The sequence below is a fragment of the Rhinopithecus roxellana genome, chromosome 17, assembly GCF_007565055.1.
Source record: "Rhinopithecus roxellana isolate Shanxi Qingling chromosome 17, ASM756505v1, whole genome shotgun sequence".
Lineage (NCBI taxonomy): Eukaryota > Metazoa > Chordata > Mammalia > Primates > Cercopithecidae > Rhinopithecus > Rhinopithecus roxellana.
In genome coordinates this window covers 22,007,876-22,031,421 of record NC_044565.1, presented here as the reverse complement: position 1 = coordinate 22,031,421, position 23,546 = coordinate 22,007,876, and the positions used below count along the sequence as shown (strand labels likewise).

General features: G+C 39.1%; 1 protein-coding gene and 1 long non-coding RNA gene across 3 annotated transcripts in view; one reads left to right on the top strand and one right to left on the bottom strand.

Moving 5' to 3' along the window:
- The window catches only part of ARHGAP25 (Rho GTPase activating protein 25), a 91,499-nt gene that overhangs the window by 55,275 nt on the left and 12,678 nt on the right, over positions 1 to 23,546 (bottom strand). The window lies entirely within an intron of this gene.
- Positions 3,611 to 23,531, top strand: LOC115894355. 2 transcript variants are annotated; one of them, XR_004054464.1, is made up of 6 exons: positions 3,611 to 3,655; positions 5,028 to 5,239; positions 10,892 to 11,040; positions 17,414 to 17,476; positions 23,033 to 23,138; positions 23,473 to 23,531. It is a non-coding gene; the product is annotated as an uncharacterized LOC115894355 (long non-coding RNA). The 2 variants fall into 2 exon arrangements; XR_004054463.1 differs by lacking the exon at positions 3,611 to 3,655 and having other exon boundaries at positions 4,969 to 5,239.

Sequence of the window (23,546 nt, the reverse complement as noted above, 5' to 3'; positions counted from 1 at the left end):
AGTGCACGTTCCCAACCCTTCAGGAAGGAGGTCTGAAGCAGGCTGAGGGTTGGAGAGGGGGCTGCAGGCAGACCAGGGCGGCAGGGGGGAAGGTGGGAAGGCAGTTGCTCAGTGTTTACTGAACAGCCCGGGGCGAGTGAGAAATGAGGGCCTCAATGAGGTTAGAAACATCACCTTACTCTAGTAGAGAGAGGACGAGAAAGCCCCTACCACTGCACTGTCTAGTACAGTAGCCACTAATCATGAGTGGCTGTGTCCCTTTAAGTGAATTAAATAGGTTACATTAAGTTAAAATTGAGTTTCTCTGTCATACTAACCATGTTTTAAGTACTTGGTAAGCCTGTGTGTTTTTTGGCTACAGTACTGGACACACAAATAGAGAATATTTCCATTATCACAGACAGTTCTGCCGATCAGCACTTGCCAGAACCTGAGTGCTATCATTACAAAGCGTGGGGTGGAAATGGGCCATAAAGGTGAGGCAGCATTTTATCAAATAGAGAAATCAAGCTGGAGGGCCCAGAGAAGAAGTGCTTTAGGTGACAGAGTGAGGCATTCAACCTTGATTAGAGAGGTGGTAGGGAGCTATTTCATATTCCTGAGCAAGGGACGCCCATGATAAAATATAGTTATATGACTGGACTGTTCGTGTTGAATTTTAGTCTTCAGGTGAGAGACAGTACTGGAAAGGAAAGAAGAGAAACAGAAGACGTGCCATATGCCTAGGGATGTTGTTTCTGCTGTAGAAGTTAGCTGCTTTTTGCCCCAAGATGGGGCAAGGGAAAATTAAAGAAGGAAGTATGAACAGAGAAGTCAGCTGAGAAACGTTATCACTTCCTTTCTTCATCTTCTGCCACTGAACCCTCAAAATAATCTGCTCTCAATTCTGACTCAGTCTAGATTCTACTTTGGATGGCTGTAAATGTGTGGGCGAGGTGTGAATAGTTCTTTCAGAGCTGGGGAAACAATTTCAGGTATTTTCTCAGTATGTTGATATGAGCCATGCATTAGTTTGGAAACCATGTTTAAATGGATTTGAAAAGGAAGTAGAATTTGCATGGCTTCCCCCAGCCCTCTCTTCTGATCTGTAGACCCATCCATCCAGCTTCCTAACCCACCTCCGTGAGAATGCCAAACTCATCATGCTTACCACCTCATCAAACTTACTACCTTTCCCCTTCTCACCTCTACTATTCCTCTTACTAACACTGACACACATGCCCAAACCTGCTTTACCTCCGCTGGTCTCTCTGATGTACTTGAGTGACATTCTCCCAGCCAACCAATCAACACAGAAGGCTGCCTGTTCCTTATATTCAGCACAGACAGCATTGCTTATGACGTGAGCCTTCTAAAACAAAATTCTAATCATGTTACTTTCCTGCCTGAAAGCCTCTGATGACCCCCAACACCTCCCTCCTAAAAGATGAAGGCTAAACTACCATGGAGTTGGAGTCCTTCATGACTTTTTCTGCTGCGTTTCCTGCTCTTTCTTCATACCCATCCTGCACTTTATCCAGGACAGCATGCTATTCTCTCTGCTGGAATGTCCTCCCCACCTGCCCCCACCTACATCCAATTTGACCTCTTGGAAAACTCTTACTTGTCCTGCAAGCATCCCTTCAGGTCCCACTTGCTGTGAGAAGCCTTCCCAGCCCTGCCAGACTTAGTTGCTCCCTGGCTCTGGACCCTTGTCACTGGGGACACATGTGCATCGTAGCCTTCATCACCTTGCTTGGTACTTTTTTCTTTCCCTGTCTTCCCTCTCCACTTGCACTCTAAGAAGACAGGGGTACTGCCTTGATGTTTGGCCTTGCTCATCCTTGTATCCTGCACCTAACACAGTGCCTAACAGAGAGAAGGAAGGAGAAAGCAGCAGAAGTGCACAGGCTTCTACATATACAGCCTTGGGTAAGCCATATTCTATCTCTGAGGGCCAGTTTCCTCCTCTGTTAAACTGTGATAATAACATGTATCTTGTGAGGTGATAAATCCATAGGGATTAGTAAGGATAAGTGGACAGGTCCCAGCCAGTGCCTGCTTCTTAAAACATGGACATTAAATGAAAGCTATTATTATTAACATTATTATTATGGTATGGACTCAATTTTATTCTAAATGAGAGAAAAGAAATAAAATATTAAGGAAGGGAGGGATGAAAAGAGGGAGAGAGACTGAATAGAGGGAGATTAGCTGGACATTGCACAATATCCCAGGTGCAAAGTCAGAAGCCTGGATTAGGATGGAAGAGGAAACAATATGAGAGGTTAATACCGAGAGGATTCAGCCACCTGCTGAACAAGGGGGAGCAGGAGACAAAAATATTTGTGAGGTTTGGGGTTTGAGTGGCTCAGGTAAGGCAGCTTTCCCCATTCATTCATTCAAGATTGAGGACTTGACATGCACCAGAACCATTTCGGGTCCTGAGGATATGAGATCAATCAGACACGGCCCTGACGGATCTGGGAGACCCATTCATGGAAGCAAGGAAGGAAATCAGAGAACAAGGTCAGTTTGAACAGTCGGGTGAGACCAGATCTGGACATGATAAAATGTGAGCGGGGACTGACAGCTTTAAGCTTCCCAAGAGTTTTGGTTTTGATAAGTAAGGCTTATGAATTAAGAAAGAGATTAGGGGGAGAAAAGAGGTGCAAGTGAAAGCCAGGAGATTTGAGTGACATGAAAATCTCAGACCAGAAAAGTTATTTGCATAGATATTCAGAAACCAAAGAAAAGATGGCATAGAGGAAACCAGCACAGAGGGAAGCATTTCTAACTTGAGGTTACGGGGATAAACTGAGATGCAAGACAGAAAAGGGTGCTGTTTTTCTCAGGATTTTTAGTAAAACTCGACACCTCCTAGAAAAGCATCTGGCAATTGAAGCATCTTGATAAATATTTGCTGAGTTAATAAAATAAATGTTTTAAAACGAAATGTGAGCCACCATGCAGGCATTTTGTATTTGCAAGAAATATTGGCCAATTTACCTATTGGCGGGATTTCTGGATATGTTCACTGTACCTACTTGAGCAGAGTGGCTGATGGAAGATATAATCCCTGATCTAACAATAATGAATATCAATAGTTACTTATGTATTGAGTACTTACCATGAGCCAGTCACAGTGCAAGCACTTTATACAGCTGTGTCATTTAATGCTCATGCTCTCTAGGGTAAGCACCATATTTTCACCCTCATTTTTCAGACAAGGAACCAAAGGTCACAGAGGTGAAATGACCCGCTCCAGTTAACAACTAGAAATCTGATTTCAAAGCCCGAGATCCATACCTAAGCCACAGCCCAGAAAGGAGCATGTATTCTTGTGGTAAAGAGAGGCATCCACATTGGAGATGGAATCCATGTCTAGTAATTCACAGGGTTAAAGAACCCAAAGTGAAGTGGACAGGAGAGACCATGCCACCCTTCACTGAGCTGGGAACAAAGCCACTGTTCCTAACCTATCATGTAAAGCAGCTGCCTCAGCCCCACCCATGTTGCCTCTAGATTGTGCAAACAATTTTGTGCTATTTCCGCCAGTGTATGCTCTGCAAGGCTCAGCAGACCTTGAACAAACAGTGACAGATACATGGTACTGAAACCTCAAGCCCACCACTGAGGCTGTGCTGACACTCCAACAGGAAAATGGACATTTTAGGTAATCCTACTAGCTGCTACCTAACCTCATGTGAAGAGACCTAGGGATTCTGAGCAAGGCCCAGTGTGGCCGAAGCATGGGAGGGAGAGAGACTGAGCTAAGCTACTGTGGGCCGGCAGTCAGGCCCACACCACAGCTGAGGAGGGAGCCTGCTGGGGAGCTCTCTGAAAAGCAGACCTGGCATCACTACCACCTGAAAATGATAGACAGATTCATACATTCCTGCCCACACACTGCACACTTACACACATGCAACGCCCCTACCACATTCACACACACATACATGCAGACCCCCCACCTATCCTGTTGTCAGACTGCGGGATGATGGCCCTCAGTTTCCACCCAGAAGGAAATTAGGACATTTGACTTCAGAAACTTCAGGCCATTTTCTGTATCCCTTTTCTGTCTTCAAAGCCAACGGCCCCCCATCGAAAAGCGCCCATCATTCTTTTGAGTTTCATTGTTAACTTTAGTATGAAAAGCACTGCCCCTTCAAAAGGCATCTTAATGTGAGACTGATAACAGCAAAGGAGCCTTCTCTGTGCCCTGAAATTAAATCACCCGGGTATTCCCAGGACACTCACCCTTGAGACAAATTTGTATAACCTAATTCATAGAAATATCTAAAAGTCATTCCCTAAATGCCGGCCTCAATACTCTGGAATTGGGCAGATTTAATTTTCCCATGTTCTATGGATTCTAGAAATGCCCTTTATTGTTTGACAAGTGACTATGTCAACCTAGAGGAAAAAATTCTGCTTTGGAAAGGGGCTTGGCACCAATAGCTATGTCTTCTGCAGGAAGAGGTAAAAAAATGCTGTCTTGGTAGCAATATGAGACAGAGAGAGGGACATTATCTCTGTGTGTGAGAGAGAGAGAGAAAGAGAGAGGAAGAGAGAATGACAGAGAGTGAGAACGAGAGAGAGAGAAAGAGAGAGAGAAAGGGAGAGGGAGAGAGAATGACAGAGAGTGAGAACGAGAGAGAGAGAGAGAAAGAGAGAGAGAAAGGGAGAGGGAGAGAGAATGACAGAGAGTGAGAACGAGAAAGAGAGAAAGAAAGAGAGAGGGAGAGAGGAGAGAGAATGACAGAGAGTGAGAGAAAGGGAGAGAGAGAGGAGTACTGGCTTTCTGTTTCTTCTTTCTCATCAGCAGCTCTGGAAACCTGAGCCAGGAACAAATGTTGCAAGGTTTTTCTGCACTCCAGCAAATTTGTTTGACCTAGGATGCCTCTCCAGAGCCACCCTCCAGTGTTCATGTTTTGTGGCTTTCGTGTTTCTTAGGAATTTAGAGTGCAGTTGCCTCTTGTGGGTCTGCGTGTCTCCATCAGTTGCAACACGTTACCCGGCCCTCTCTGCCTATCTCTGCATAACAGGAAGCCACGTGTAATAACAAGAAGCTTGCGGAATCATGAATGTTTCCTACTGAACACTGCCCCAGAGCTGCCTCTTCCTCAGCACAAGGCAAAGTGGAGATTTGGCAATCAGAGGACAGATTTCTCTGGGGTGACACTGTAGCTGCTTAACTGCATATGCAAGCTACCTGCTTTCCCAGGCATGAGTGTAAAGGAAGAACAATTCTCATCAGGTAAGACTGCAGGATAATTAGTGCAGTAAGCTCTGCCCAGCACCCTGCTGGTGTGTTAAATTAGGAATAGCAATCGAAGTACGGACCCCTCCATTGTCAAAACTAGTCATTTATTTTAGGTAAGAGGTTTTGGTTCACTGGTCACTGGCATTCATAAATAAATAAGTGCGTTAGGATGCTTGAAATATTTGTATTGCATAAGCATGGATGAATTATACGGCCTGACTAATGCACAGGAAGGACCCTTCCAGGACAATGCTCAAGTACTGGCAACTACCATCAAGCACTGGCCCTTGAGGGCACAAGCCCTTACAGCCTAACAGGTGTCACTCCAGTCAGTTTCTGGGGCCTCTACAGCTCTTAGGGAGCTGTGATTTTAAACTTTAACTCTACTGAGAGTTAAGGTGATCAATGAACAATACTAGCAGTGGGGTGGGCCCAGGAAACAAGCCATAATGTGTTTCTCCTATTCTACAACCTGATAAAAAGATTCCATTAAAAACTGAGACAATTTGGTCATGGATAGAGGATAGATGATACCAACGAATTATTGATTAGTTTTGTTAGGCGTGATCAGGACAATGTGGTTAGAAAATAAAATGTCCATATTTTTTAAGGACACATACTTAAGCATGGGGAAAATGTGTCTGGGATTTGTTTTAAAATATCTTAGCATAAAAGGGAATAAAAGAAAAAGAAAGGGATAGATAAAACAATGTGACAAAATCTTGTGTTGCATTTCAGTAGTGGCTCTCCATGGGGGTCCATTATATTTTCTCTGTTGATGTTTGGAATGTTGATATAATAAATGGCTTTTTTCAAGATTCTATTAGGCTTAAAAATAAATTCAATAGGCTTGTTGGGTTTTTTTTACATGTCAACTATTGTTCTAAACTTCAACTTGTCCATTTTCCAAGGTCTGCATTTCAGACCTGTTACTCCTCAGAGCACAGCAGAATGACACTGCACAGATGTTACACCACTCACATACACATTCCCTCCCAGACAGATCCGCCTCCATCCCCCTGCACTGTCACTTTATCAGCTGATGAATGGGAAGAACTGAGGGATTTACTGAGGCTGCCAGTATGGATAGTATCTCCTGTAAAGTCAGCTTTTACCCCAACACTTACTGGCAGAGAGGGAGAAAGGGCAGTAGAAACTGGAGGGAGCCCGAGGGTGGTCTGCAAGGGAACTTAGGAAGGAATGACAACCTAGAATTCTGGGTGACCTCATGGCAAGAGCTTCCATTTCCAAATTTCCATTAAAATGACAAAGGGACTAGTTCAGTAATAATAAGGGGAAATCTAAAATGAAAGTAAAAGTAAAGAAGGATGCTATGATTGCATGTCATTTGGGGGGAAGAGGGATTTCTGCAAGATGTAGGATAGGCAAGGCTAAACTGAAGACAGCCATTGGTCCCACAACTCAATGCATATGGAACAGCCTGCCCCAGAGGGAGTGGAAAGGGCCCAAGAAAAACCTGCACTAACAACGCCTGGAGAGGAACAGCAGCAGCATGGAAGCAGGGAACAGAGGGAGACCTGAGAGCTACTTCCAAGTGTGCACAGAGGCCTGGCTGGGGCATGTTATTTCCAGTTTACCCTGGGTGCCCAAAGTCAGGCCAGACAAAAAGTAACAGCTCTGTCCTGTTAGCTCCTCAACCAGGTCACAATATCAGTGAGAACAGAGGGTGCCTTTCCAACTAACCTGGAGCTACACAAAAAGAAAAACAAGAAGAAAACGAACTTTTCCTTCAACAGAGAGGGGAGCTACCCTCCCGTTTTAACCCCTTAACTGGATGCATCTTAAAAAGTTACACATAAGCTTGCCATAGCACCCAGCAATTCTACTGCTGGGAATCTATTCAGGGGATGTGAAGGCACATGTCCATAACAGTTTTTGTATGTGAATGTTTCTAGCAGTATTACAGATGATGGTCAAAACTGGAAACAATCCAGAAGCCATCAACAGGTAACTGGATAAACAAAATGTGGGAAAGCCAAATAACGCAATACTACTCAGCAACACCAAGGAGCAAAGGACTGATTCATGCCACACAATGAACCTCAAACACATTCAGCTAAGTGAAAGAACCCAAATGCAAAAGACAACAAATTATGAGTCCATGCATAAGAAATATCCAGAAAGGGCAATTCTGTAGAGTCAGTGGTTGCCAGGACTGAAGGTGAGAGCAGGGATTGTTTGCAAAACAGCTGGAGAGAACATTTTGGGGTAATAAAAATGTCCTAAAACTGGATTGTGATAATCATCACACAACTTTATAAATTTACTAAAAATCATTGAATTGTACACTTACAATGAAGGAATTTTATGACATATAAATTATACCTCAATCAAGTTTTTAAAAGAAAGATTAGAAACTAAATAACATATATAACTGCCATACACACAAAAAAACCACCATGGAAATAGTGGCAAGTAGAACAGTCTCTGCATAGAAAAAATGAGAATAATTTTCTACACCTTTTATGCAGTGAAACATGCCAGAAACATGCCAGTTAGAGATTTTTGCCAGTTTTGCCACTCAAATGTCTAGAATATTCCGGGAATGCAAGAATTCCTCAATATTTAAAAAACTAGTAAATGGTTCAGCCCATCAATAAGTTAAAAACTTGTATGTTTTCAAAGATTATGAACTTGCTTTTGATAAATTCAACATTAGTTTATATTAAATGTTAGCTATAAAGAACAAAAGATCACATTCTTAGGTGTTAAAGAGTATTTCAAACCAAAAAAAGGGGAGAGGAGAATTGAAGGAATATGAATTCTGTAGCTGAAAATTCAACTACAGAAAATTGGAAGAATTAAACATTTTTAGGATTCAGGCCAAATATTTGCTTGGTGTTTTAACTGTATATGGAAAAATGATGAAGTACAGAGAAGAATCTTCAAAGAAACAGAAAATGACACAGCAGAAAATTTCTAATGCTTCCATTGCATCATATAATTAAGAGCTGTGAAGTTTATGAAAATTTTCACTGCTGTGACACTTTGCAATTTTGTTAAAGATTTTTTAGAGTTTGATAAAGAAAGCACTCTAAAATTCATGAAAGATGAACAAATACAAAAAACCAACATCATTGTCTTCGTTACAGCTGGTGACTTGTGAAAAACTATCGAGATTTTACTTTTTCATAAAATTGTATTATTTACCAGCATTTCTATCAACTTTGGGCTACACTTCATGGTACTTGAGTAAGGCTTTGCAGAATGCAGTATTTTCCCCATGATTCAGCCACTGACATCTGGCAGTTCTGTTTCCTCTTCAAAGCTGTCAAACATTATCAGCTGCCTGAAAAATGCTTTAGGGGGTTTGCCTTTTATCACCCAAGGTCCTCACAAAAATGTCAGGACTTATTTTGTATGTATCTGTGAGCAACTGTAGTGTTTCTGTCTGACCTGGGCTTTCCTGGCCCACACACTAGCCTCTGCTTGACATTTCTTTTTGGTTGGCCACTCCTTCACAGTTCTTATGGAAGAACTAGAAGAATACCACTTTTGTTTCTTTTTGCTTTTTCTGTTTGTTTTTAGCCAATAGTCACTGAAGGATCAACTAAGCTTTTGTGCAGAGGTTAAAGAAGCAGGGACCAGAGATGCATAAACAGGAGGTAAAAGAAGGAGAACCATGAGGGGGTGACTCAACAGGCTAACACCAGGACCCAAGGATGCAGTCCCAATTCCAAATCCCTCTGGCTTAGCACATCTAATAGCATACGAGATCTTTTGAAGGTGAAAAATGAGTTGTAATATTTGACTTGGGCTACTTTTCTCCAATTATAACTTGTGTGATTTGATTTATTTTTTCCCAATTATTGTTATTGCAGTAAAACACACATAAAATTTACTATCTTAACTATTTTTGAGTGTACAGTTCAGTAGTATTAAGTAGATTCACATTATTGCACAACCATCACCATCCATTTTCAGAACTCTTTTCATCTTGAAAACCTGAAATTCTGTACCCATTAAAGAGTTAACTCCCTTTTCCTTCTTCCCCTATCCCCCGGTAACCACCATTCTATTTTCTGTCTCTAAGAATTTGTCTACTCTAAGCACCTCATATAAGTGGAATTATACAGTATTTGTCTTTTTTGAAGCGGCTTATTTCACTTAGCATAATGTCCTCAAGATTCATCCATGTCATAGCATATTGCAGAATGTCCTTCCTTTTTAAGGCTGAATAATATTCTATTGAATGTATATACCACATTTTGTTTGTCAATTCATTTGTCAATGGACACCTAGGTTGCCTCCATGTTTTAGTTAATACAGATGATACTGCTATGAACGTGATGTACAAATATCTCTTCAAGACTCTGTTTTCAATTCTTTGAGTATATATTTAGATGTGGAATTGTGGGATCAGGTAGTAATTCTATATTTAAGTTTTTGAGAAACTGCCATACTGTTTTCCATAGTAGCTGTAACATTTAACATTTCCACCAACAGTGCAAAAGGGTTTCAATATCTCCACATCCTTACCAACATTTGTTATCTTTCAGTTTTTTAATAGCAGCCATCATAATGGGTGTGAGTTGCTATCTCACTGTAGTTTGGGTTGCATTTCCCTAATGATTACTAATATTGATAGCATTCTTTTATTTATTGTCCATTTGCATATCTTCTTTGGAGAAACGTCTATTCGAGTCCTTTGCCCATTTTTGAACTGAGTTTTTTTGTGAGGTTTTTTTTTTTTGTAGAGTTTGGGAGCTCCTTATATATTCTGGATATTAATCCTTTGTTAGATATATGATTTGCAAATATTTTCTCCTATTCTGTTGATTTTTTACTCTGTTTGTAGAATATTTTGATACATAATTTTTTAAATTTTCGAAAGTCTAATTTGACTATTTTTTCTTCTGTCACCTGTGCCTTTGGTGTTAAAGCCAAGAAATCATTGCCAAATTCAGTGTTGTGAAGTTTTTGCCCTACGTCTTCTTCTAAGAGTTTTACAGTTTTAGGTCTTAAATTTAGTTCATGGCTCCACTTTGAGTTAACTTTTGTATATGGTATGAGTTATAGGCCTAACTTTATTATTTTGCATGCGGATATCCAGTTTTCCTAGCACCATTTTTGAAAAGATAATATTTTCCCCATTAAATTATCTTGGTACCCTTCTTGAAAATCATTTGACCATACACATATATGTGAGGGTTTATTTCTAGACACTCTATTCTATTCCATTCATCTGTGTCTGTCTTTATGCCATTACTACACTGTTTTGGTTTACTCTAAGTTTTGTAAGTAATCATATAATTTTTGAAATCAGGAAATGTGAGTTATCCAGCAATGTTCTTTTTCAAAATTTTTTTTGCTATTCAGGATCCCTTGAGATTCCATATGAACTTTAGGATGAGTTTTTCTGTTTCTACAAAAAAAATCATTGGGATTTTGATAGGAATTGCATTAAATCTGTAGGTTGGTTTGGATAGTATTAAGTCTTCCAACCTAGGGAGCCTGGGATGTCTTCCCATTATTCTATTCTTCTTTAATTTCTTTCAGAAATATTTTGTAGTTTTTGCGGTTTTGTAGTGCAAGTATTTCACCTCCTGGTTAAGTTAATTTGTAATTAATTCATTCTTTTTGATGGTATTGTAAATGAAACTGTTCTCTTAATTTTCTTTTCAGATTGATCACTGTTAGTGTATGGAAGCGCAACTGATTTTTGAGCTTTGACTTTGTATCCTGCTACTTTGCTGGGTTTGTTAGCTCTAACAGTTTTTTGGTCGAATCCTTAGGATTTTCTGCATATAAGATTATATTATCTCTAAACAGAGGTAAGTGTACTTTTTCATTTCTAATGTGGATGCTTTTTATTTCTCTCCCTTACCTAGTTGCTCTGTCTAGGGCTTCAAGTATTACATTGCATAGAAGTTGCAAAAGTGGGCATCCTTGCCCTGTTCCTGATCTCAGAGTAAAAGCTTCGAGTCTTTCAACGTTGAGTATGATGTTCACTGTGGGTTATTTAAGAATGACTTTTATTATATTGAGTTAGATTCCTTCTATTCTTGGTTTATTGACTGTTTTTATCATGAAAGAATGTTGAATCTTGTCAAACACATGACTATCATTTGAGATGATCATATATTTTTCCCCTTCATTCTGTTAATGAGATGTGTTAATGAAATTGATTGATTTTTCTGTATTGGATTGCCCTTGCATTCCAAGAATAAATCCCATTTGGTCTGGATGTATAATCTTTAAATGTGCAGTTGCAGTCAGTTTTCTGTTGCAGCATTTTGTTGAGGATTCTTGCATCAATGTTATAAGGGATATTGGTCTGCAGTTTTCTTGTAATGTTGTCTGACTTTAGTATCAAGGTAATGTAGGATGAGTTAGGAAGTTTCCCTTGTTTTTCAATTATTTTGAAAAGTTTCAAAGAGACTGGTATTAGTTCTTCTTTAGAAATGTTGTTGTCTGGCTTTAATATCAAGGTAATATAGAATGAGTTAGGAAGTTTCCTGTGTTTTTCAATTCTTTTGAGAAGTTTCAAAGAGACTGGTGTTAGTTCTTCTTTAGATGTTTGGTAGAACACACTAGTGAAGACATCAGGTCTTTACTTCATTAGGAGATTTTTTATTATTGACTGAATTGCCATGGTTAGAGGTATATTCAGATTTTATTCTTTTCTAAACTAAAACTATTCTTTTACCTTAGGCTTGATAGGTTTTGTGTTTCTAAGAATTTTTCTATTGAATCCAGGTTATGAAACTTATTGGTGTACAATTGCTTATAGTACTTTTATAATTCTTTTTATTTCTGTAGAATAGGTGGTAATACTCTCATTTTCATTTCTGAATTTAGTAATTTGAATCTTCTTTTTTTTTCAGTATCTATCTACCTAAAGCTTTGTAAATTTTGTTGACCTTTTTGAAGAGCCAAGTTTTGGTTTTAACTTTCTCTATTATTTTTATATTCTATATTTCATTTATCTATGTTCTGATCTGTATTGTTTCCTTCCTTCTGCTAGCTTTGGGTTTAGTTTTTCCTTTCTTTTTCTAGTTTCTTAAATTATGAAGTTCAGTGTTGATTTGGGATCTTTCTTCTTTTTAATGTAAGTATTTAAATCTATCAATTTTCCTCTTACTCCTGCTTTCTCTGTTTTCCATAGTTTTGACATGCAGTGTTTTTTTATTCACCTCTAAGTATTTTCTAACCATCCTTGTGATTTCTTCCTTGATCTATTGTTTGTTTAATAGTATATTGTTTAACTTCCACAATTTTGAGAATTTTCTAGTTCTCCTTCTCTTATTAATTTCTAACTTTATCCCATTGTGGCTGGAGAAGATACTCTGTATGATACCTGCCTTTTAAAATCTATTGAGACTTAAACTGTGTACTAATATATGGTCTATCCTAGAAAATATTCACATGCACTTGACAAGAATGTATATTTTGTTGTTGGATGGAGTGTTCTGTATACGTCTCTTAAATCTAGTTGGTTTATTGTGTTGTTCAAGTCCTCTATTGCTTCACTTATCTTCTGTCTGGTTGTTCTATTCATTAATGGAGTGGAGTATTGATGTCTCCAACATTATTATAGAACTGTCAGTTTCTCCATTCAAATTTATCAATGCTTGCTTTATATATTTTTATGGTCTGTTATCAGATGTGTAAATGTTTATTATTGTTATATCTTCCCACCATACTGAGCAATCTATTAATGTATAATGTTTTTATTTGTTTCTTGTAGCATTTTTAAAATTTAAAGTTCATTTTGTTTGATATTAGTATAGTCACTCATTCTCTTTTGGTTACTATTTGCATGAAATATCCTTTTCTATCTTCACTTTCAATCTATTTGTATCTTTGGGTCTAAAGTGAGTCTCTTGTAGACAGCATATAGTTGGGCTGTTTTCTTATCCATTCTGCCAATCTTCGTCTTTTTAATGGTGAGCTTAGTCTAATTTACATTTAATGCAATTACTGACAAGGAGCAACTTACTTCTGTAATTTGCTATCTATTTTCTATATACCTTACAGCTTTTTTGTCCTCCATTTCTATGTATTATTATCTTCTTTTGTCTTAGTTGATTTTTTTGTAGTGAAAGGTTTAACTTTCTTCCTTCATGTGTGTGTACATATATATTATTTAAGCTATTTTCTTTTGGTTACAATTGGGATTACATTTAATATCCTAAAGTGATGATATTCTAATTTAAATTTATATGAACTTAACTTTAATAACATACAAATACTCTGCTCCTTTAACAGCTCTGCACCCCACCCCTTTAAGTTGTAAATGTCTCAAAATTACACCTTTATATACTAATAATTTTTCACGTCTGCACAATTGTGTAGTAAACAAAATGTGAAATTACAAACCAGACTGACAATAATGCTAGCTTCTAGACTAATAATTGTTTTTAAAATGATTTGACCCTTAAATCATGCAGAAAACCAAAGGTGGAGTTACATACCATCATTATAGTAATTCTGACTTTTATAATTGTAGATGTATTTACCTTTGCTGAGATTTTTTTTTCCTTCATATGGCATCAATTTATTGTCTAGTGTCCTTGTGTATCAACCTGCAGGAAGGACTCCCTTTAGCATTTACTGCAAAGACAGGTAAAAAACTCCTTTAGCTTCTGTTTATCTGAAAATGTCTTAATTTCTCCCTCGCTTTTGGAGAATATTTTTTCTGAGTATAAAATTTCTAGTTGACAGCCAAAAAAATAGCACTTTAAATATATCAGATCACTACCTTCTGGCCTTCAAAGTTTCTGATGATAAATTTGCTCATAATCTTATTTAAAATCCCTTGTATGAGACAAATCAGTTTTCCTTCACTGCTTTCAAAATTCCCTCTTTGTCTTTGACTTTTGATGGTTTGATTATAATGTGTCTCGATGTGGGTCTCTTTCAGTTCATCAGCTGTCATTGAACTTCTTGGATGTTTATATTCATGTCTTCCATCAAATTTGGGAAGTTTTCCATCATTATTTCTTCAAATACTCTCTCTGTACCCTTCTCTCTTTTCCTTTTAGGACTACCACAATGAGTAAGCTGGTCCTCTTAATGGTACCCCAGATGTCTCTTAGGCTCTGATCTCTTTTCTTACATCTTTTTTCTTTCTATTTCTCATACTTGATAATTTTCACTGTCCTATTTACAAGTTTGTTGATTCTTTCTTCTGCCTGCTCAAATCTGCCTTTGAATCCCTCTAATAAAATTTTCATTTCAGTTATTGTGCTTTTCAGCTCCAGCATTTCTTTTTGGTTTCTTTCTTATATTTTCTATCTCTTTTTTGATATTTTCATTTAACGTATACATCATTTTCTTGACTTTCTCCATATTTTCCTTCAGTTTTTAAAGCTTCTTTAAGATTTTTTAAAAAGTATTTGTCTAGTATATGTGCCATCAGGTCTTTGTCAGGAACAGTTTCTGTTGGTCTTTGTTTTCCCCTTGAGAGGGCCATACTTTTTTGTTTCTTTTTACGCCTCATAATTTTTTTGCTAAAAACTGGATATCTGAATCTAATGATATGGTAACTCTGGAAATCAGATTGTCTCCCTTCCTCAAGGATTTGCTGGATTTTGTTTGTTTGTTATAATTGTTGTAGGTTGCCAAGGATCAGCCTGAGCTGCAAACTTGGAGTCTTCTTAGGTCTTTTCTGAGGCTGCACCTTCCCCTGGGCAAGTTCGATGTCTTTCCAACTTACCCCATATATGTGGTTGCTTTTGAATGTCTTAGTCTACAATGTCTGGCTCCCAAAAAGGGAAAAGGAGAAAAATGAAGGAGACACGGGAAAAGGCACATGCTTTTTAAATCCCCTGGAAGTTACCATGTGTTGCCATTTCTTTGTCTGTACCTCTGTTATCAGAGGCAGGCATCAGTGATCACAACATAGATCCCTATTATTTGTAGGACAAGGTTCATTTTTCCCATTCTGGCTCCTGCACATTGAGCACAAGCTGCTACTGGAATGTATGCACATCTGGAAAGCCTGCCATTAGGCTAGGGGTAGAGGATGTGTAGCCACTATTGTGTTAAGAGCTGAAACTCACTGAAATTAAGTACAACTCACTGTCCAAGCCTCCTTCTGGAAGTTGCCAGTTTTGATTAGACACCAGGGTTCCAAAATAGATACATCAGACAGACTTGGAAAGAGTAATTGTTGTCTAGGTAGGAAGACGGATTCGGCCATCTTCACATAATTCTCTATGGGCTATGTTTTAAGGATGTAATTTCATAAAATTTAATGCGTATACCAAATAGAGATTCATCAAACATAAAATAACATATTTTATAATAAACTGGTTTAGGGCACATTTAGAAAAGAAATAGTAAATATCTTAATGTAAAATTGTAGAAATTAAAGAAAGAGAGTTGCTCTGTGTGCTCAAGAATGAATCAAATTTTTCCTCTTTCAACTTTTTAACTCAACCATTACCCCCACTCCTCTTTCTTGGCATTTTCTTACTGTATCAACTGTGAAACAAGCTTACTTAAAATCAGACCCAAGAGAGGTAGGTAGAAGTTGTACTCAGACTGAAGAAAAAGCATGCAAAAATTTCTGTTCCTTTTAATATATGAAAAGAGGTTTCAAAATACAAATAGATAAATGTAGCTGATTAATTGACTTTAACATTAAATTCAACTAATACATAGCATTTATTATGTTATACCTGGAATTGATGGATTGGCGGGGGGTGAGTTTTCAGAATGCCATTTTGAAATAACTTGCATAATTTTGAAAAAGAGAATCCAGTATGAATTTTTTTTTTTTTTTTATTTTGGAGTGTTCTGCCATAAAAATAGCACTGGTCATTACAATCTTCCAGCACTTTTCTCTGAGTGATAAAAGCTATTTTGGAAAATGTGGCTTTTATGATCTTTGGGAGGAGGCCTGGAAAAGGAGGGTTGAGAGTTCAGAGTAACACAGGAAATCTGTGTTTATAATGCTTAAGTGTGTGGGTGTGTTCCTGTGGGCAGTGCTGGAGAGAAAAAAATAAAAGAAAATGCATGCAAACCATTGCAGGCAGGAGTTGAACAAAAGACTCAAAGAGTCTATAATATTTATGAAATGTATTCAATATTTACAGAATATACTGGATTGAGGTTATCAAAAACAACTCTTGACACCAAAAGCACAATCCGTAAAAGAAAAACGTGATATTTGATTTCATCAAAACTAAAACTAAGATAATGAAAAGCAAGCCCTAAGAGAGTGAAAAGCAAGCCGCAGGTTGGGAGAAAATATTTGCAGATCATGTGTCTGAAAAAGGACAAAACTCAACAATAAGAAAAAAAGAAAATCTTTTAATGAGCAAAATATTTGATCTGAGACTTTACCAAGTGAAATGATGCCAAACAGCATTAGTCATTAAGAAAATGTAAATTAAAATCACAATGAGATACTACTACAAATATATTAGAATAATTAACATAAAATTTTTAAAAACTAACAATATCAAGGATCAGTGAGAATTAGAAACAGCTGAAATTTCTAAAAGTGGCCAGTAGGAACATAAAATGACACACCCCCTTTGGGAAACAATTTGGTAGCTTCTCATAAAGTTAAATATATACCTATCATATGATCCAGCAGTAGCACTCCTCAGTATTTACCCAAAAGAGATACAACATTATGCTCACATAAACTTATAAGCAAATATTTACAGCAGTTTACTCATAATGTCTAAAAATTCGAGACAATCCCAATATCTTTCAAGTGATGAATAGATACATTCATACAATAGAATACCACTCAAAAATAAAAAGGACAAAACTATCTATACAAGTAATAATATGGATGAATCTCAAATGCATGATGTTGAATAAAAGCAACCAGGTTTCAAAAAGCACACATTATAGTTTCATTGATATGACATTTCGAAAAAAGCAAAAGCATGGAAGTAACAGATGAGTGGCTGTCCAAGGTTTGGATTGGGTGAGAGGGCTGATTAGAAATAGATGGGAGGAGGAAATTTTTTACAGTGATGGAACTCTTGATTGTGGTGGTTGTTACGCGGCTGTATCGCGGCTGTATGTATTTAACAAAACCCATCTAATTGCAGATCAAAATGAATACATTTTACTGGATGACAATTTAGAAACATTGTTTTCATTTGCTCACATTTGTTGCACATTTGTTATACAGAGCTGACATTCTCACCTCCTCCTGACCTTCAAATGTTTCCACAGATAATGCAAGTTCTGAATGAAAAAAATAAAGTGATGTTTACTATTCTATAGTGACTTGTTGAGGTAAGTAACCTGAAAAAACATGGGAATGTGGGAAAGACTACATTCAAGAGCAACATCAAGCTAAATCTACCCCAGCGATCAGGGAGTAACATTTCAGAGTGGACTGATAGCACCCCTTCATTTAGCTTGCTCTTTTCGCAGGTGCTAGGGAAAGCCATGTGATGCCAACAAGCCCACACTGCTTCAACTTCCTGTGAAGAAAGCCCTACCATGATCCCCACCCACATTATTTATTTTGGTGTCCTGAACAAATAAGAAAATGTAGCCAGTAGTGTTTTCCTTCCATAATTCAAGTAGTACTGGGTTTTGATATAAAGGAAAGCAAGATGCTGGGCAAGTTGGTGTGGTTAAAGACCCTGCACAGGAGTTCTCTTGTGGAAAGTAGCAGCAAGTCCACTAATGTTCAGGAGCTCTGGGATCTAGTCTTGATTCTGCCATACAGTAACTTGCTGTGCTACTATATGAGCATTTCACATAATTTCTCTAGGTCTTTATTTTCCCATTGTCTTAGTTAATATCTTGGTTGCAAGAAACAGATGCCAAGTCAAGTTGGTTTAATCTAGATACAGATAAATAGAAAGATAGATAGCCAATAGTTCTCAACTGGGCGGTGGTTTTATCACCCACCCATCCACCCCAAGTGGACATTTGGCTATGTCTGGAGGTATTTTTGGTTTTCATATCTGGGAGGATTGATACTATCATCAATTGGGTAAAGTCCAGGGACTACCCTACAATGCATAGGATGGCCCCCAACAATAAAGAATTATCTGGATCAAAATAGTGATGAGGTTGGGAAACCCTGATATCTATATATGTATATATGTATGTATGTATGTATGTATGTATGTATCTCTTTGTATATATACTATGCATATAATATTTATGTGTCTGTAATTTTTAAAGCATAGTATATTATTTCACAAAATCTATGGAAATTTGGGGGGTTGGAAATCATGGCGCAGGAAGAGTAGAAATCAAGGCAGATTTTGCAGGTTTTGAGTTCTCAACAGAGTTCAAAGGACTTCCTCTTAGTACCCTCTGATTTCCAGGACTCACTTACAAATGCCCATTCTCTGTGAACCTCAGACTGAGGGGAAATGAGAAAGACACAGCTTGAGGCAGCTGTTCATTCTGCTCTAGTTGGCTATGTCCAAGGGGGAGTGTTCAAGCCAAAATTCAAGCCAGTAGCCATCCTTGGAGACTGGGTCAGGAGCCCTTAGAGAGGTGGAGTTGGGAAAACAGCCCTAAAGAGGCCAATTACATTTATCTGTAAGGTACCAATAATGCCACTGCTCCTCTGGAAACCTACTATCACATAAAAGGCTGTGGTCCCCAGGGGAACTTGGAAACAGAAATGGCAGGTGTCTCCTTTAAATGGAATTCATATTTCTCTTTTTTTCTATCTTGAAGAACAGATTTCATTTTTTACACTTCTGTAGAACAAATGGAATCATGACTTATGTTTCACAATTTCCATAGCTGATTTCATGAACTTTAACAAGTTTTCTTTATTTATAGCAGTCCCAAACTTTATTCCCTTAGAGATGTCAGGACGTGGAGGGTAATTTTGCTGCCTGCCCTCTGCACTTTAAAGACCAAGTGAATTCAAAGAACAGTAAATCCCTGCCCCAGCACAATAAGTGGGGTCCAAAAGGATTTTACGTGGGGTCTAAAATTCAATCAACTATTCATGGTCGCGTCATTTTGAAGCTAATGAAATGGCTGCCAGGAACCTGCACTGCTTGCCAGTGGGTAGCGCCAACCGACGCCCATCCCAAACTTGGCTGAGTTTGCCGCCATCTAGTGGCCACTCGCAGCGTTAGTTTACACCTCGCAATGAACAGGATGCGGGCCTGTGGCGGGCCAGGACCAGCGTTCAGCGGGCCATTCTAGGAATTTCCCGGTTAGTTGTCGCTCTTGGATTGGTCCAGACCAGGAAGACTAATTATTACAGGATTACTTAATAAGGAGCTTTTCTGTACTTGGAAACATAAAACAATGGTTTTAATCTTTGTGAGATTACAGGCCTCTTTGAGAATCTGCCTATATGCATATAATTTTTCATACAATTTCTAGAGGGTTATGGGCTTACTAAAGCCAATCCATGGACACAAAGGGAAAGACACTGAATATAAACCTGATACATATGTTAGCTTGGTGTACTTGTAAGCCATTCTGAAGTCGTTTGGAACAGAAAGGGAAAATGGCAAGGGCAGGTGTGAGAAAGGGAGGAAATCTACTACTAAATGGAGGATAGTAAGAGTCTTACTGTCCTCTAAAATGTGGCAAATGTCCATGGCTCTTTAGTTGTATTTATACATGCCATGTATCTCCACCTTAGCTTTCCACCCTTAAAATTGGTTCCTTTTTTACATGCCTGAATTTTTCCTGGCCCTTCCTATTCTCCTCTGGTTTCCATCCAAAGTTGCTGGTGGACCAATAATAGGTTTGGGTGGGGAGTGAGAAGACTTCCTGGGATTAGTCTAGCACCCCCCATGGGCTGGATGAGTGGGCAAGTCTTGCACCCTCCCTGGCTCAGCGTGAGGAGGAGCATCCTTTAACCCCTCTTAGGATGGAATGAGACACTGTGTGCAAGTGAAAGACCTGAAACAGTCAGAAGTGGTACACAATTTTTGGAGTCTGCAATGTCATTCCAAAAACAAGTCCTTCTAAGATAGTCCATAGGTAATTCAGGCTTAAAGCGGGTGAAATAAATGTCAGCTGGACTTGCTGGGAGAGAAAGGATGTATTGTTCTATTTTCCATGGGCCTGTTGACAAGCGGCATTAATAACTATTACTAGCGCCTCCTCCCCACTACTCACATTATAAGCAAAAAGCTTTCACCTTTGGTTTCAGTAACCCCCTAACACATTACTTTTACCTCGTGGACTGTTACTTTAATCAAAGCTGAACTCTGGAATATTAAATAATGTTTTAATGTATATTTTTAGGAAAGAAAATTTTGCAAAACTCAAAACCACTACAATAAAGTAACACAACTGCAAACATTTTGTGAATGTGTTGCCATTGTGCTGTTTCTCTGGGTCTTAGCAACACTAACGGCAGCAGATCACAAACTTTGCTGCATATCCAGTCACTTGGGAGCTTAGAAAAGTTCAAATACCTAGACCACAGCCCTTGTTACTTAAATCAGTGTCTCTGGAGTGGAACCTGGGTCTGAAGAAGTTTTTAAAACCTCCCCAGGACAGCCACATTTGGTAACCACTAACTTAGTGGAGGAGTTGAGAATGTTCAGCTGAAGCACTCAGGCTACCTTTGCATGATTCCCTTTAGCCCCCGGGTGACTGCTCTGATCAACAAAACTATTGACACTCACAAGCACTGGGGTGCTCACAGAGAAGAAATTAAAGGCCATGAAAACTGCAAGATAGGAAATGGTTAAGAGGCTTACAGTGGAATCTGGGCTTGAAAGGGAGATAAGAGAAGTGGATGAATGTGAAATCCAGGTAGGAGGTGGACAGGACTGACGGTGCGGTCAGTTGGGGTAGGGGGAAGTCATGAGGCCACGGGACGGCTCAAAGGTGACCTAGTTCCTGGGAAACAAGGTGGCAGAATGTCAGTCAGCTACGTACTTTGCAGAACCCAGCGCAAAATGAAAATGTAGAGCCCCTTATTCAAAAATCATTAAGAATTTTAGGATGGTCACAACAAAACATCAGATTCAGCATGGAGCCCTTCTAAGCATAGGGCCCAATGCAATTGGTCCTCTTTTCCACCCACACCATCTTCCGCTTGTTCCTCCTCCTTCTTCCTTCCATCTGCCTCTCCCTCACCCCGTATGCTGGTGTCTCTCCCTTTCTCTCTAAGCTTCTCTGTCTTTCTTTCTTCCTCTCCTTTGCCCATCCTCACCTCTAATCACAGTTACCCACTTAACCTACCTGCCCACACTACAAAACTGAGGTTTAACTTTTGTGTTTGGATTCCTGAGTAGGGCTGCTTTTTCTGGGGCCACTGAGTCTGAAGGATTTCTTTGCCCACACTTGAGTTTCAGTCATCAAGAAGACTTTGATTATAGGAGCAAGACATACCCCTTGTAGCTCTGTTCAGCAGTCTAAGCCTTAATGACTTAAGCCCTGACCACCCTCGGGGATAGCTAAATGCTCAGTTACCCACATGCTGTTCCAAATTAGCTTCAGAAACCGAAAGCCCCACTTCCCTCTCCATAAAAAAGTCAGAAATATCTCTCTGGACCAAACTGTTGTTCAATCACTAATAAGGACAGGAAAAAACAAATGCTTCGGACTCATTTTAACTTACTTAATTTCACTGGGCTGGAGAAAAGTTAACAGGCCACAGACAGGCTATTCCACAAAAATCTCTTTGATACCTGTAATGTGCTGGAAACCGTCCTTGGCAGTGATGATCTAAAAGTGCATGGAACAGGCAAAGCCTTGCCTTCAGAAGCTTCTGATCTAGTGCAAACATGCAAAGGAATGAGATTGTTTCAGGCACAAATAACAGTATAAAGAAAAAATGTAAGGTAATGGGATAAAGAGAGATTGGAGTTGCAGGGGCTAATTATAGCTAATTATACTAGATGCTAGGGTCAGGAAAGATGTCTTTGAAGAGATAATGTTTGAACTAAAACTGGATGGAGTGGAGGAAAGGCCATGGTAAGATCTGGGAAGCACATTTCAGGGAGAACAGCAGACAGGCCTTGAGATGGTGTCTATGAGCACTGGGTGTTCAGAAAACTGTTAACAGAAGGAGAGTGTGGCTGGGACACAGTGTGGGAGGAGCAGAGGACTAAAGGTGGGTGGACAGAGAGAGGCAGGGGTCTGATCCCATGGGCAGGGATCATGAGTTTGAATTTAATCCTAAGTATACTGGAAATTTTAATGAGGAACTGACATATTTGATTTCCACTTTTAAAAGATGTCGAGTCTGGCCACCATGCAGAAAATACATGGTCCAGGACAAGAGTGGAGGCAGGAAGCCAAGTCAGCTAACTATTTCCTAGACTAGGCAAGAAATGGTGGTGTTTACAGCATTGGAGATAATGGAAATAGTCAGATTAAGGACATAAATTGGTGGTGAATCCAAAAGTCTTTTCTGGTGGATTAGATCTGGAGTGGAAGGGGAAAACATGAATGGAAGATGACTCTAGGTTTTTAGCCTGAGCAACTCGGTGAATAGTAGAGCCTTTTGCAAAGGGCAGGTGAACTGGGTGTGGAGGGGTGGGAAGAGGGATGATTCAGAATTCTGTGCGGGACACACTGGGGGACCGAAGCCTGTGAGATATTCAGGTGGAGATGTGGGGCCATCCAGAATCCAGAAAAGAAGTTGGAGCTAATGTATGAAAGTTAGGGTAGGATTTAAAGCCATGGAAAGAGCTTTAAAGGTTTTAAGGTTGGATAAGAGGACAGGTGGACTGAGCCCTGGGACTGGGGCCAGTTTCACAGAAAACCTGTACAGTCATAAAGGGCTCCATGCTTAGATGGTCCCTGTGCATGGTTTAATGCTTTGCTGTCACTATCTTGAAATTCTTAATACTTTTTGATCAAGGGATCCACGCTTTCATTTTGTACTAGGCTCCACGAATGATGTGGCCAGTCCTGCTTGGGACACTTCATTGTTAAGAGATCTGGTAGAGAAGAAGACTTCATGAAAGCAGACTCAGAAAGAATAACTAATGAGGTAAGGAAAAGCCAGAGGGCACGGTGTCAACGAAGTCTAAAAATTTTTTTTCAAGGAGAAAATGCCTGACTGTCAAATGCTGCAGGACAGTTGAATAAGACGAGGACAGAGGATTCACTCTTGGCTTAGCAAGGTGTGGATTATTAGGGACTTTGAATTGGAACCTTCCTAGTGGAGTAACATGCACCAGTGCTTAACTGGGCTGACTGCTGAGTAAGAAGGAATCAGATCTATCACTTATATTTGAAAGCCTGTGTCAAGAAGACGTCTACATGGGGGTACCTGTCTCTTTTTTTTTCTTTTTTTGAGATGGAGTTTTTTTGTTGTTGCCCAGGCTGGAGTACAGTGGCCCAATCTCAGCTCACCACAACCTCTGCCTCCCAGGTTCAAGCAATTCTCCTGCCTCAG